The following is a 14,336-nucleotide window of genomic DNA, read 5'->3' on the forward strand; positions in this document are numbered from 1 at the left end:
CAAACCACCTCAAATTACCCTAAAATTAATGGAAGTTTGTGGCAGCTTTTCAGTATATGAATTTCATTTCTCAAATCATGAATCAACCAAATTTCATCATAAACGTTCATTTGTGAGCCAGTTTGTGCAAATCTCTATTTCTGGCCACTTGATTCTGTCTTGACATGACCTAAACCCCGGTTCTATCTAGGTCAACAATGTCAAGCTGAAAAGATGCTGGTTAATTCCCCCACACACAAGCAATTTCCCCCCACTAGCCTGTGAAACAGTGGCAGGGAATGGGAGCTGGATGCTGGAATTAGGAGACCTGCCTTCCCCTAATCCAGGGGCATAAAAACAATGCAATGGTAACAAGAATTTCAGACTTCATGCAGCCCATTAAAAAACTAAAAAGCCAATAAGACTGGAAAAGATAATAAGGCCGCAAAACTTCAGGGTGGTAGGAAAAGAGAAAGACCTAATATGACATGGATTAATCCTATAAAGGAAACTGTAGACCTCAGTTTGCAAAACCAGATCACTGCTCATAATGATAGGACATTTTGGAGGACCTTAATTCACCAGGTTGCCTTAAATTGGAAGAGTCTTGACAGATCTGAACACCCACACAGTTAAAACCCTGAGTAGAATCATAGAACCATAGAGTCGGAAAGGGCTATACAGGCCATCTAGTCCAACCCCCTGCTAACTGCAGGATCAGCCTAAAGCATCCAGAAGTCCAGCCACTGCTTAGAATCATAGAATCATAGAGTTGGGAGGAGCCATACAGGCCATCCAGTCCCACCCCCTGATCAGTGCAGGATCACTCTCAAGCATCCAGGATTAGGATCTCTTGAAGACTGCCAGAGAGGGGGAGCTCACCACCTCCTTAGGCAGCCGATTCCACTTCTAAACTACTCTGATTGAGAAAAAAAATCCTAATATCTAGCCAGCACCGTTCTATACATTGTATAACCCAATGGTCCCCAACCCCCAGTCCAGGGACCGGTACCAGTCCGTTGATCAGTCGGTACCGGGCCGTGGCTCCTCCTCATCCTCCTTCCCACCTGCTGCCTTGGGGATGCCCTGCCACTCTGCCACCGGTTCACCTTTGGTGCTCTCCAGCGGCCGTCATGGCTGGGGCTCCCCCTCAACATGGCACTGTGCAGCTGCTGCTGGCAGCACCTCTCAGTGGGCAGCGGGAAGTCAGGAGCGCCGGCAGGAAAGCAAGTGGAGCAGGGGTTCAGGCAGCGGAAGTGACGTCCCTCAGCAAAAGACTACCCCCCCCCGGGCCTCAGTAAAATTGTCAAGCATTGACCGGTCCCCAGTGATAAAAAGGTTGGGGACCACTGGTATAACCCTATTGCTGGCCTTATCCTCTGCTGCCAACAAGAATCGCTCCCTGTTGTCCCCTAAGTGTCAACCTTTTAAATGCTTAGAGAGAACAATCAACATTTTGGCCTGGCACCTGAAGGACATTCTGGAAGGCAGTATGCAAATCTCAAGGGGGGGGGGGACAATCCCAAAGACATGGTGCCAGATCTGCAAATGCCCATTATTTAGTTGCCACATCTCTGAAGATAGTAGCACAGAGAGGAGGGCTTGGAAGGCAGATCTGATGTATGCATGTATTTATTAGATTATCAATATGCCCACATTTCTCCCAAGTATCTCAGGACCCAAAGCATATATATTGCACATGTCCCTGAGATAATGATGTTTCTCTAATATAACACATTGTTTGCTTTTAAATGGGCAGTGATTAAGTTTTCTTCCTTTTTTGGGTTGTCTAAACACACAATGCGTAATTCCCTATCAAGCTGTAACATGCTTCTGAATGTGTTTGTGTTTATTATTTAGCAATGTGAATAATAATGTTAGTAAATTCAGCTAGATCCATTAGGAACTAAAATTTGTATTATGCATACGGAATTTTTTTTCAACCAGTTCTTATGGCCAGTTCCAAAGCTTACACAGTTGAGATCCAAGTCCTTTTAAAATGTTAAATCCTTCATACCAGAGTGCCAGTTTGGTGTAGTGGTTAGGAGCGTGGACTTCTAATCTGGCATGCTGGGTTCGATTCTGCGCTCCCCCACATGCAGCCAGCTGGGTGACCTTGGGCTCGCCACGGCACTGATAAAACTGTTCTGACCGAGCAGTGATATCAGGGCTCTCTCAGCCTCACCCACCTCACAGGGTGTCTGTTGTGAGGAGAGGAAAGGGAAGGCAGATGTAAGCCACTTTAAAACTCCTTTGGGTAGAGAAAAGCGGCCTATAAGAACCAACTCTTCTTCTTCAGTAATATCAGGGCTCTCTCAGCCTCACCCACCTCACAGGGTGTCTGTTGTGGGAAGAAGAAAGGAAAGGTAAATGTAAGCCACCTTAAGACTTCTTTGGGTAAAGAAAAGCAGCATATAAGAATCAACTCTTCTTCTTCCTCTTCTACTACTACTACTACTACTACTACTACTACTACTACTACCAGGAACCTACCAACCACCCAAAATGGGAGTAGACAGTACCTGTGATCCTCCGAATATACACAGTCACTAAACTGTGACTAGAGAGAGTGCATGTGTTGACCATGCACATACAGCTGTGGCAACATGTAACTGCTCAGTGGATTTTTCAGGGTTCACGCACACACATGCATCCAACGGATGAAGTTTTCATGCTGAAATTAAACACAAGTATCTTGAGTAGCGATGCTCAGCCTGCCCTACTTCCTCCAAGCAGAGACTTTAAAGTTTTGTTTTTGCCATCAAGTCACAGCTGATTTATAGTGACCCAGTGGGGTTTCCAAGGCAAGAGACATTTGCCACTGCCTGTTTCTGTGTAACAAACCTGGACTTCCTTGCAAGTACTAACTAGCTTGGTGTAGAGAGCCAGTAGAGGTTAGGAGTGTGGACGTCCAATCTGGCAAGCAGGGTTTGATTCTGCACTCCCCCATAGGCAACCAGCTGGGTGGCCTTGGAATCACCACAGCACTGGTATTACTGCACGGTCAGAACAGCTTTATCAGGGCTCTCTCAGCCTCACCTCCCTCACAGGGTGTCTGTTGTGGAGAGAGGAAAGGGAAGGCAAATGTAAGCCACTTTGAGACTCCTTTGGGTAGAGAGAAGCAGCCTATAAGAACCAACTCTTCTTCTTCAGTAATATCAGGGCTCTCTCAGCCTCTCCCATCTCACAGGGTGTCTGTTGTGGGGAGAGGAAAGGGAAGGCAAAGGTAAGCCACTCTGAGACTCCTTTGGGTAGAGAGAAGCAGCCTATAAAAACCAACTCTTCTTCAGTAATATCAGGGCTCACTCAGCCTCTCCCATCTCATAGGGTGTCTGTTGTGGGGAGAGGAAGGGGAAGGCGAATGTAAGCCACTCTGAGACTCCTTCAGGTAGAGAAAAGTGGCATATAAGAGCCGACTCTTCTTCTTCTTCTTCTTCTTCTTCTTCTCTTCTTCTTCTTCTTTTTCTTCTTGTCTTCCACACAAGTACTAACTAGGATTGACCCTTCTTATGTTCCAAGCTGTGATGAGATGGGACTAGCCTGGCCTATCCAGGTCAGATCATAACAGTTATAATGAGAACCACACAATATTAATGGTACAGTTATGTTCCCTTACATTGTTCAGAAGGACGTCTAGTTAGTATGCTTATATATCATCTTGTTTTTACTGCACTGTTCTGTACCTTTGTAAGTAACTCCGTGCATTATTTATGCTCATTCTTGCCTTAGTTTTCTGGTTGCAGTTTCCTAATTTCTGTAATCCTAGTCCTGTTGCATAAACCTCTTGTGGCGCAGAGTGGTAAAGCAGCAGACATGCTGTCTGAAGCTCTGCCCATGAGGCTGGGAGATCCATCCCAGCAGCTGGCTCAAGGTTGACTCAGCCTTCCATCCTTCTGAGGTCGGTAAAATGAGTACCCAGCTTGCTGAGGGGTAAACGGTAATGGCTGGGGAAGGCACCGGCAAACCACCCTGTATTGAGTCTGCCATGAAAACGCTAGAGGGCATCACCCCAAGGGTCAGATATGACCTGGTGCTTGCACAGGGGATACCTTTACCTTTACCATTAGTCCTGTTGCATTCTTACTAGACATTAGCCATGTGCAAGAAAAAGAAGATCTGAACTATTTCTTATTCCAACCAAATCAATTCATCTGAATCATCCATAGTGTAATTTGATTTGTCCTATGGGGATTTTCCCCTTTCTGTATTTTCTGGGCTCTCAGAGAGTGGGGTATGAGGTAGAGGTACCAAAACTGCAGCATAGCTGTGGGAGCCTCTCCCCAAAATAACCCCCAACTTGCAAAAAAAGTGAACAGGGATTCAATTCTAGGGGCACCCAGAGAAGATGACCCCATCCAATATCCATCATTTCTTATAATAAGAAAAAATCAGATTATCTGGTCTGTTCTCACGATAGGAAATAATGGAGGTCAGATGGAAACACCCTCTTTGAGTGCCCCTATAACTGGACCCCGGGTCCAATGTTTTTCAGCTTCGGGTTCTTTTGAGGAGAAGCTCCTCAAACTCTTCTACTTCAAACTCCTCCATGCCCACATCAACGTTGATTCGTGTACTTTTTGGACAGATCAAATTGCACATGTCGACTGCTCCTTAGAAGGCCAGATCCTGAAGATGAAACTCAAATACTTTGGCCACCTCATGAGAAGGAAGGACTCCCTGGAGAAGAGCCTAATGCTGGGAGCAACTGAGGGCAAAAGAAGAAGGGGACGACAGAGAATGAGGTGGCTGGATGGAGTCACTGAAGCAGTAGGTGCAAACTTAAATGGACTCTGGGGAATGGCAGAGAACAGGAAGGCCTGGAGGATCATTGTCCATGGGGTTGCAATGGGTCAGACACGACTTCGCACCTAACAACAATAGCAACTAGACATCTTGTGCTGCTTGACTGAATTATTTTCTGTCATTTGTAATCTGCCTTGGGTCTCAGTGAAAAAGTCAGGATGTAAAGTAAGTGAGTAAATAAGTAAATAAAGGATTCTACAGATTTGGAAAATAAGCAAGCAAGAAATATCACCCGTCGCAACCATTATTATTTGACCATCATGTTAGTGGAAAATTGCCCGTCTTTGCCAAGAAAGCGAAATTACAAGGGTTATCCTTTCTTCTCAGGAACAGTTAAGCAAAACAGCAGAAGGTTGAAAATCAACCCGTGGGTGTTACATACACTTGAAGCAGTGTTATACAGAATTAGACCACTGGCCCATCAAGGTCAGAATTGCCTACTCAACAGCTCCCTGTGAGCTCAAGCAAAGGTCTTCCCCGTCATCCAGAGCCTGATCCCATTAACTGAAGACCTTCTGCATGCAGAGCAGATGCTCTACCACTGAGCCAGGCCCCATCCCACAAGGTTCAAGTTGATCTGTAGTTGATACATGAATGCCAGTATATGAATTCCGAATGGCAAAGGGCCATTTAACACCAGACAGCATTAGCGGAGATGCTATGTAGAAGTTGCATAGAAATTGTCTAAAGCAGGGGTAGTCAACCTGTGGTCCTCCAGATCAGCGGTCCGCAACCTTTCGGCTGCCGCAGACCGCTGCTCCGGAGTGGGGGGAGAGGGTGGCCCGGGGGCCCGTGCACGTGCGGCAGCCCCAGCGCAAACGCGCATGCGCGGACTGCCGCACATGTGCGTTTGCGCAGCCGCCATGCCGGCGGCCGTGGCTCCCCCTCCCAGCCCCTCCGGGCTGCCAGAAAATTGGCCGCCAAAGCAGCCGATTAGCTTGCGGCTCGGCAAGCTTCTCTTCCCTCCCCACCCGAAACAAGAAGCTTGCCGGGCCGCGAGCTAATCGGCCGCTTTGGCGGACGATTTGCTCGCGGCCTGGCGAGCTTCTCACTTCAGGGGGGAGGGAAGAAGGAGCCATGGCCTGGCGCCAAGGCCTTCGCGGCCCAGTACCGGTCCACGGCCCGCGGGTTGGGGACCACTGCTCCAGATGTTCATGGATTACAATTCCCAATACGCTGTCAGGGGCTCATGGGAATTGTAGTCCATGAACATCTGAAGGACCACAGGTTGACTACCCCTCGTCTAAAGAAATAACTATTACAGAACAGCAAAGGGGCGGGGGAAGATGTTGACATACGTGCAATGACTAAATCCCGATTCTGGTTGCATTTGTCATGAACCCCCCTAGCTTCATGCCATGTTGGTGCCTGCAGACCCTGCATATTCTCACACTCTCCTGCCTTCTCTGGCCAAGGCCATAAAGCAATAAATGTGTAGCTTGAGAACTTCACTCCCTTCCTTTCCCAGCGGGCGAGTAGCCCCAATGAATGTATCAATCTTACTGTAAGTGTCCTTGCGGAGACAGCAAAGTCTCAACAATGTGCCAACCTCCCGATAAGGCTCCGGGCCATCTGGCAGCCTGGGAATGCTTTCCTTTTGTCACCTGTACCCACTCTCCCGCCGAAACCTTTAGGTCCCCCCTCCCTTATTTGGTGGACCCTATATCTGCCCTCTTTGGTTCCTTTGTACTTTGTTATTATCAAGATCTTTGCTTAGGAAGATCTTGGCATGCTTTAGCTTTCTGTGGACTTTGCCTAATAAAGCTCTTCTTGGAAATTTGCAACTGACTGTTGGATTTCGGATGCGCTTTCGCTTGGGACTCCACAGGCTGGGCTCAGCCTGATTCCTGACAGCATTACAGTCTTGAGCCAGCTTGCTGTAGTTGTTAGGAGTGGCAGCATTCAGTCTCGACAGCCGGGTTTGATTCCCCACACCTCCACATGCAGCCAGTGAGGTGACCTCAGACTAGTCGTGGTCCTTTTAAAGCTGTTCTTGTAGAGCAGTTCTCTCAGAGGTGTCGCGGCCCCACCTACCTCACAGGATGTCTGTTGCGGGGAGAGGAAGGGAAGGCAATTGTAAGCCGCTTTGTGATTCCTTCAGGCAGTGAAAAGCGGGGTATAAAAACCCACTCTTCTTGTTCTTCTTGGGAAAACCAAACATGTCAGTCATTATTTTCCTAGCACTATCTGTTTCCTCATGTCAAAGTTTCTCATGACTTTAACACAATGGACATCTTGTTTTTATATCCATCTCTTATAAGAGGCACACAACTAGGGTTGCCAGCTCTGGGTTGGGAAATACCTGGAGACTCTTTTTTTAGGGGGGGGGGAGACTGGGGACGACAGGGACCTCAATGGAGTATAAAGTCCCCCTCCTAAGCAGCCATTTTCTCCAGGGGAACTGATCTCTGTCACCTGGAGCCAAGGGATCCCCAGGCCCTGCCCAGGAACTGGCATCCCATCACCCAACATATGAACTGCATAGAAATAGTGCAGTCAGTCAATCATTTTTATTGATTGACTGTCAAAGGCCATCCAATAAAAATATAGATAAGTACAAATTAAAATCAATCAGGTATGAAATAGATTCAAAGTTACATGAGGAAGACAAATGTATATAAATATACTACAAGGAGCCAATATAAATCAACAGTTAATATGTAGGATTGGACCGGCTCTTCCTTATTTTTGTAGCTAGCCAAGCAGACTTAGCCATTGTTTTCGTTAGCTCCTTATTTGTATCCGGCAGTATTAATCTGAGGTGTCGTTTCCTCAGACCTCTGGGACATTCTGTAAGCATTGATGTCAATGAGCCTCTACGTATGTTATTGTAAAGCTTACACTCAAAAAGGACATGCTCAGTTGTTCTTATTAGACTTTCTTTGCAAATACACTTGTGAGCCTCTTTCGGTAGCCCTTTAAACGTTCCTTCCAAGTCGGCAGAAGGGAGATTGTTATAATGGAGAAGAGTAATGCTCTTCTTATTCAGAATTTGTGAATTTGTGAATACAACCATCCCTACCTCCTGGCTACAAGCCCCTGTCCTTCCCAGCCGGAGGTTTTTCTCCCTGCTCCACCTTGAAAAATCTCCAGGTAATTCCCAACCCAGAGCTGGCAACTCTATCAAGGGGCTGTTTAGATCCATGCAATCAACAGAATCTCCAGTCTGTTTATTTTTGCACTTGAGAGAGAACAGCAAGATCTCCTATCAGAATATTTTCCTGTTTCATAGAATCATAGAGTTGGAAGGGACCAAAATCCTTGGCCAGTCTGGCCTGGAAGAAAGCAGAGATTGCTATTTCCCTGGGGATACAAGGAAGGGCCACAAGAGCCAAGAACTGACACAGTCCCTTCTGCCCACAACTCACAATCTGCCTAAGTTCACAGAATCATCATTTCTGTCCGATGACTCTCTAGCCTCTGCTTAAAAACTTCCAAAGGAGGAGAACCCACCACCTCCCAAGGAAGCCTGTTCCACCGAGGAACTGCTCTAATTGTCAGGAACTTCTTCCAGATGTCTACCCAAAAATTCTTTTGAATTAATTTCAACTCATTGGTTCAGTTCCAACTGTCTTTCATTCATTGTGGCCCAAATTTCCACTGGAAGCAAAATGCAGACCTTTGCTAGACAAACCAGCTGAGTTTCAGATTTATCCCATTCACTTAAAAAAGGACACAGAACGTGCTCCCTTTCAAAGGAACCCTTGAAAACCTGTGTTCTGAAGGCATCCACTCCTTCAGGCAAGTTGCCAATGAAGCATGGTGATTGGGAAGAGCAATTGAGTGGGTGTAATGAGTCTAACAAAGGGAAGGGGACCACCAAAATCCAGAGTCTCACGGCAGAGAAGTTTAATATACAGGTCATCAAGAAGAGGAGAGAGAATCGGACAACTTGAAGGGCAAATAATGCCAGATTTATGCGCAAGCCACTGAGCACAAATGACAACTATACCCAAAGACAACCCTCATGTGCACCAATCTACTGTATAATTCCCAGACACCGTAAAAAGAAACATAACCAACCTTGCTGTGGTTTGGAGGCATTCGGGAGGGGGAGGGGAGTGCTAGAGGACATTTTCACAAGCTATTATTTAATTTATTCCCAAGGTCAATTTGCAAACGGCATTCAAACGTTTGTGGAAATATGTCAAGAGCGTTGTTTTCTTATTTCGTGGTACAGAGGTAACATCTCATTATATTAGTTTAATGTGAAGGTAGTACAATGGGAAAAAGTCACAGCGATGGTATCTGTGCTGGGCTAAACAGATACGACATTGTTACAGGGCCGTAAAGGGGAAGATTTATAGGCTATGATTTGTACTCATGGGTGAGAGACCCAAGTACAAGGAGCTGAGCAATTGCTGATTTGGACTTCCAAGGAAACTGAACCGTTTATTATAAGGGTTCCCAAAGTGGGTGGTATGCCCCCTGGGGGCAGTAGAAGGATCCAGAGGGGGCAGTATGGTATCTGGGGGCAGTAGGGGGGCATCAGTTTGATTCTTTCTGCTGCATGTTCTGATGTTGTTCCTCTGTTTCAAAAAGACAGGCATGTTCAAGGAACACAAAGAATGTTTAGTTTGATTTGCCATCTCAAGCTAGATGGTTTGTATGGCCCCTTCCAACTCTATGATTCTATTCTAATTCATGGAGATTCGAAGATGGTACCAAGGGATGGTGGACAGGTGGGAGCTCAGTGGGGATGTAACACGATATAGCCCACCCTCTGAGGTTGCCATTTCCTCTAACGGGACTAATCTCTGAAGATCAGTAGTTTTAGGAGAACTCCAGATATGTTTAGTTTGAACAAAAGCCAGTGTGTGTTTGCACTAATGGACCCAATCCACACATTCTATCCTTTTTGCTGCAGTCTGTGTTACTTGCGCAGGGCCTGCCCATGTCTACCTGGAATCCCCCTCCCAGGTAAAACTCTTGGAAGAAATGCATTTTTTGACTAAAGGACAGCAAGTGAGATTAGGTTTTTAACTGTAAGGCTGAAGTTCAGTGATGCTATTACGTATCTATCTATTTATTATATTTCTATCCTGCCCTCCCATGAGGCTTAGGGTGGTTTCCACAAAACATAGGGATAATACAGCACAATTCATAACATCAACAACAATAACAGTGGGTTCCATAACTAAAGGCAACAAGTACTATAACATTTCTCATAATAATAACTTTCTAACGATGATGAAGAAGAAGAGTTTGTTTTTATATGCCGTTTTTCTCTACCAAAAGGAGTCTCAAAGTGGCTTACAGTTGCCATCCCTTTCCTCTCCCCACAACAGACACCCTGTGGGGTGGGTGAGGCTGAGAGAGACCTGATATTACTGAAGAAGAAGAGTTGGTTCTTATATGCTGCTTTTCTCTACCCAAAGGAGTCTCAAAGCGGCTTACAATCACCTTCCCTTTCCTCTCCCCACAACAGACACCTTGTGATGTGGGTGAGGCTGAGAGAGCCCTGATATTACTGCTCTGTCAGAACAGTTTTATCAGCACCATGGTAATCCCAAGGCCACCCAGCTGGTTGCATGTGGAGGAGTGGGGAATCGAACCCGGCTTGCCAGATTAGAAGTCCTCACTCCTAACCACTACACCTAACTGGCTCTCATAGGTTGACTGGTTTTTGTTCAGATTGTGAGAAGGGTGTTGGGTGCCCAACAGATGTTGTCAAATTGTCAAATTGATTGTCCTCAACCAAATGCCTGGCAGCAGAGCTCCCTTATAAAAGTTTTGGTCCCCATCTTCTTTTCCTTCAGATTTCACCCTGAGTGAAGGGATGCCGGCATTGTGGCTTATAAGCTTTAGACTGCTTCCTTCAGAGAAATTCTGTCGGACACACCGAGAATTGCTGCCCAAATGGTTTCCTTCTAGCCTTACCAGACTGCTGTTTTTTTTTTCTTTTTCATAGAGGGAAGCTTTATCCCAAAGGGCTTGCTCTTTCCATATATGCACACGCTGTTGATTTTGTTAGTAGAACGTCAAATGAAAGCATTTTATAGCAGAACTCTGAAAGTGTGACCCTCCCCCCCCCCCTGAAACTGGGAAACTGGAGACCATAAAATGTCAAATGATCACAGTTTTCAGCCTTGCTGCCTGAAAGGAAGCCATTTGGTTCATTAGCTAGAATGCCTCTTAAGAACCAGTTTTGGATATTTTGTATTTACTCTTCATACTATATGGATTTCCAATATGTATCAGTAGGTAAAATCTCCAAATAACATTAAGGAAGATTATCAAAAAAAAAAAAATGCGGACAACTTGTGTGCTTACAACCTCTTCCTGAAAATTAAATTTGCATGTGGACAGGGTGCATTTCAGATGGCAACTTGAAGACCTTGCCTGAAAGTGGTATGGTCTTTGTAAAGTGTGTTCAAACACCGAGGGCCAAATTAGATGCTCCTGCCATTTTAGGAACAAATATATCCATTCCAAAATTGCTGTGAGGGTTCACAGCATGGGGATCTTGTCATCTCTCCCTCTCCCCAAAGCCTTTTCTAGTATCCAAACCTTCTGCTGGTTTTAAATGGCCAAATTCTTTCATAAAATAGCAGTAGCGGCCACAGGTCAAATGTCTAGCTGACCCCGAGGATGAGCCCCTGATAACAGGGGCTTGGGAAAGTTCAGCCTGGAGAAGAGGAGGTTGAGGAGGAGACATGATTGTTCTTTGGAAGAATTTGATAGGTTGTCACTTAGAGGAGGACAGGGAAAGGTTCCTGTTGACAGGAGAGTAAGGGGTTTAAATTATATGTAGAATGGTATTGGCTAGATATCAGGGCCACCTGAAACTCTTTGAAAGCTAGATTATAAAGATTCACTGGGCAGCAAACTGTGTGGTTGTTATTTGTTCCTGATGGTCTACGTCTTTATTTCCATCCATGGCCTGAGTAAAATTTTGGCAGAAACAAGACAAAGGATGGGGAGGTCCATGGTTATCAATTGTCCATTTCATGCCTGATTTTTTAGACTAATCTTTGTCCATGTAATGCTCTCTGTTCTGCTTGCAGACAAGGTCACATGGCAATCCTGCATATGTTTACTCAGAAGTAAATCCTCCTGCATCCAGTAGTTCTTCAGCTGTGCAGAGGATTGTACTGCTTCTCTCAGAAACTTTAGGGTTTAAAGGAGACCATCCCAGCACAGTTACTGGTTGAGGGGAAAAACTGCAAATAAAGTTAACCAACAGCAAATGATTGCCATAGAAAAGGAGGTATTTTCACGGACAGCCTCCTGCTTGAGCCTGCCTCAATTCAACTCCTACTAAAATTTACATTTTGCTTCTCAGCCATCCGGGCTCTGCAAAGAGGGGAGAAAGAGAAAGGGGGAGAAAGAGTCCCTTTCATGCTGATGAGCAAAAGTGGGGGGAAATCACAGATGGAAAGGAAAAGAGAAAGCTCTGATAACCTTCGGAACCCCGAAGCTGGTGCGTGCTCAATTAATTAAAGCTGTTAAAAATAAAGAAAAAGTGAGCAGTCTCTCTGGGAAGACATTTGAACGCCGGTAATAAAATATCACCACTGTACCCACTACGGTGGCTTTTTGAGGCTCTCATTGAAAAGACTTCAATTACAAAGTAACAATTTTCTATTGTTCGGAGTTGCCACTATTCTCTTTTTTTTTATTGATGTCATAAAGTAGGTATTTATGAGAGGAGGTTATTAAGATCAATAGTATAAGTGGAACACCTAATTCGGTCTTTTTTCAGGCCGGCACAAAGCATTCCTCCGGTGGAATCCGCCAGAATAAAAGGTGCCTGGTTACTGTCAGTTAACCCTAAGCCAAATGCAAAGAGCTCACCCTATTAACAATGAGTCATTTTTACATGTTCCTTAGATCTAAAACCATCTTGTCCCTAAGTAGCCTTTTATATAAAAAACAGAATTCATAGCAGGATGGGATTTGTCACACTTATAACTCCCAGGTCTTGAAACTCGGGGATTTTTATTTTCAAGTTTAAGATGGAGAAGATTTCGTTTTTTCAAAGGACGTTTACTTAAGACTTTTTGAAAGTATGATCCTTCTTTCTCTGGAAGGGGAGGGGGAGACTGGCAAGGGGAATAGGAATGATAAAACTAATGAATATGATTGTTCAGGAAATTGGGATTCTTAAATGACTGAGATGTTTGTCTGGATGCTGAAGTTCTCTCATGGGCAAATGACTTGTGGCAGAGGAGATCGCCTCGTGTGAGGGACATCAGTCTAGATAAGTATGAGCACAAATGTGAGGAAAGGATGCCTCCTTCAATGGAGTACACTGGCCAGGTGGAAATCCTTCCCCACTCATGGAAGTTGACTTGGGTCCCTGAGTTTATCCAGCACTAGATAGTTCAAATGAGTTGATGATCTAATCCATTCAGTTGTGTCTGACCCTTGGCGATTCTATAGGAAAGCTTCCGCCATGTGCTTCTGTCAGTGACTGCTTCTTTTAGTTGGTTCATGGTCATCAGCGGAGCCTTTGGCGACCACGTTTCCTTCTGCCGCTGACCATGCCAAGCATTAATGATTTTTCTAGTGAGTTTGATCACACGATGTGTCCAAAGTAAGGGAGCTTTAGCCATAATATCTTGCCTTCTAATGACATAGTTGGTTTGCTCCTCTCTAAAACTGTCTTGTTGGTAACTTTGGCTGTCCATGGGATTCACAGCATTCGTCTCCAACAGTTGCCCATTGATGATTATTCACACTTCTGTTGACCATAATGAATGTGGGTCTGGCTTGCCCAAAGAAGAGCATCCTCCCATATATGCCTCCTTGCATCTATACCCTTTCATATCAGATTTTTATAATAATAATAATAATAATTTCTATATCACTCCTCCCCATATGAGCTCAGTGTGGTTCACAGTGATAAAACACAATCAATAAAATCAGTTCCAATAGTAAAATTACAGTAAAATAGAATGAACTACAATTTAAAACCCTATCCCCACCCCCTTCACGCCCTCCGGCAGCGACCCCAGACTGGTGGTGATGTCAAATAGGGGGATCAAGAAGAAGGAGATGAAGGAGGAGATGCTGCAGTGCCACTTGGCTAAAATCAGTGGCACTGCAGCAGTGACAAAAGGGCAAACCCTGTGTTAGGGATTATTAGCAGAGAGACTGAAAATAAAACAGCCAGTTTTATAAGGCTTCCTTGGGAGGTGGTGGGTTCTCCATATTTGGAAATTTTTAAACACAGGCTGGATAGCCATCTGACAAAGAGGCTGATTCTTTGTCACTGGCAGTCTTCAAGCAAAGGTTGGATACACACTTTTCTTGGATGCTTTAGGATGCTTTGGGCTGATCCTGCGTTGAGCAGGGGGTTGGACTAGATGGCCTGTATGGCCCCTTCCAACTATATGATTCCATGATTCTATGATTCTGTGAAGGTTCAAGGGGGTGGCAGGTTACAGTGGATGAGCGATGGGATGTGAGTGTCCTCCGTAGTGCAGGGGGTTGGACTAGATGACCCATAAGGCCCCTTCCAACTCTATTATTCTATGATTCTATGATTCTTCTATGATTCTATAATGCCCCTGTAGAAATCTATTGTGTGGCCTTGCTTGGAATACTGT

The sequence above is a fragment of the Paroedura picta genome, chromosome 2 (genome assembly GCF_049243985.1).
Source record: "Paroedura picta isolate Pp20150507F chromosome 2, Ppicta_v3.0, whole genome shotgun sequence".
NCBI lineage: Eukaryota > Metazoa > Chordata > Lepidosauria > Squamata > Gekkonidae > Paroedura > Paroedura picta.